The following is a 2,500-nucleotide window of genomic DNA, read 5'->3' as shown; positions in this document are numbered from 1 at the left end:
ATCTATTGGCCGAGGGGATGCCTTCGTCAGTGAGGAGGGAGGGACTGGAGGATCTATTGGCCGAGGGATGCCTTCGTCAGAGCTCGTCAGTGAGGAGGGAGGGGCTGGAGGATCTATTACCAAGTGAGGTCACTTCCTGGGCGGGGTCATGTTCATTTGGCACCAGAAGAAAACTGACATGGAGGGACAATCTGGCCTTGTCCGATAAGAAACGTCCATTGTTTTCAGTTTTAAAACGTTTTGCTATATGGTGTGCCCTACTGAACACGACCCTGGACTAGGATAGAGCTAGGGGAAAGAGTGGTCCGTCCTGGTAGTTTCTCAATCAACATGCTCCACTAATATGGACCGGTGTTGATGACACTAAAAGACAATCTGAGGTTTTCCTCCAATGGATTTGTTTTAAAAACAACTGCATAATGGCAATTCATTTCAGTGTTTTAACTAAAATGTGATACCGTCTCACTCCTGAATGGAACCCTATATAGTGCACTACCCTATTCCCTACATAGTGCACTACTTTAGCCCAGAGCCTTATAGAACCCTATTCCCTACATAGTGCACTACTTTAGACCAGAGCCCTATAGCACCCTATTCCCTATATAGTACACTACTTTAGACCAGGGCCCTATAGAACCCTATTCCCTACATAGTGCACTACTTTAGACCAGAACCCTATAGCACCCTATTCCCTATGTAGTGCACTACCCTATTCCCTATATAGTGCACTACTTTAGCCCAGAGCCCTATAGAACCCTATTCCCTATATAGTGCACTACTTTAGCCCAGAGCCCTATAGAACCCCTATTCCCTATATAGTACACTACTTTAGACCAGGGCCCTATAGAACCCTATTCCCTATATAGTGCACTACTTTAGCCCAGAGCCCTATAGAACCCCTATTCCCTATATAGTACACTACTTTAGACCAGAGCCCTATGGGTCCAGAGAGAGTAGTGCACTAAATAGGGAATATAATGCCATTTGGGAGACATGCAGTGCCTTCACACTTCTTCCACATGTTGTTGTTACAGCCTGAATTTAAAATGTATTACATTTACATGTGTTGGTCACTGGCCTATACACAATACCCTATAATGTCAAAGAGAAACTGTGTTTAAATAGTTTTACAAATTCATTATAAATGAATAGCTTATGTCTTGTGTTATTAAGTATTCAACCCCTTTATGGCAAGCCTAAATAAGTTCAGGAGTAAACATAAGTGTCATGGACTCACTCTGTGTGCAATAATAGTGTTTAAGATGATTTCTGAATGACTACCTCATCTCTGTATCCAACACATACAATTATCTGGAAGGTCCCTCAGTAGAGCAGTGAATTTTAAACACAGATTCAACCACAAAGACCAGGGAGGTTTTGTAATACCTCATAAAGAAGGGCCCCTATTGGCATTTTATCAATTTAAAGCAGACATGAAATATCCCTTTGAGGCCAATGGTGACTTTAAAACAGTTACAGAGTTGAATGTCCGTGATAGAAAACTGAGGATGGATCAACAACATTGTAGTTACTCCCCGTGGCTAGATGGTCACGAGGGTATTATCGTTCAGGCAGCGTCAGGTTAAAGGAGATGGACTGCTCTGTTCGTACCTCAGAGATTAATCTGGGATTGGGGTTTAAGGCACCACCACCACCACCACTATTAGACCACAGTGGTCTGAAATAGCCCTTACTGCATTCCCTAGGCCTGGGGCATACATGCTGTATGTCAAAGTTACATCTACTGCATTCACTCCAAATAAAGTGCTAAATACATCTCTATGGCTGCATTTACACAGGCAGTCTAATTCTGATCTGCAGCCAGATGTTGATGATTAGTTATTTGAGAAGGAGACAAGTCAAGACGCTGGACCGGGTGATTCAGTTTATAGTAAGGCAGTTTATTATGAGACAAAGATATTTGGCAAAGCGTGCACGGACTCCTTCGTTTAGCTCATAGGGAACTAGCAGAAGAGAGAGCCCCGAAACATAGTGTACATCCAATTTATACAATGAAATGACAGTGTGTTGACGTTGAGTCTAGTGGGTCCGCTCTCCTGACTGGTCGATGAGTGGAGGGACGGTCCACTCTCCAGGTGCAGTGTGTTGACGTTGAGTCTAGTAGGTCCGCTCTCCTGACTGGTCGATGAGTGGAGGGACGGTCCACTCTCCAGGTGCAGTGTGTTGACGTTGAGTCTAGTAGGTCCGCTCTCCTGACTGGTCGATGAGTGGAGGGACGGTCCACTCTCCAGGTGCAGTGTGTTGACGTTGAGTCTAGTAGGTCCGCTCTCCTGACTGGTCGATGAGTGGAGGGACGGTCCACTCTCCAGGTGCAGTGTGTTGACGTTGAGTCTAGTAGGTCCGCTCTCCTGACTGGTCGATGAGTGGAGGGACGGTCCACTCTCCAGGTGCAGTGTGTTGACGTTGAGTCTAGTAGGTCCGCTCTCCTGACTGGTCGATGAGTGGAGGGACGGTCCACTCTCCAGGTGCAGTGTGTTGA

The sequence above is a fragment of the Salmo salar genome, chromosome ssa10, assembly GCF_905237065.1.
Source record: "Salmo salar chromosome ssa10, Ssal_v3.1, whole genome shotgun sequence".
NCBI lineage: Eukaryota > Metazoa > Chordata > Actinopteri > Salmoniformes > Salmonidae > Salmo > Salmo salar.
This window is presented reverse-complemented; position numbering follows the sequence as displayed.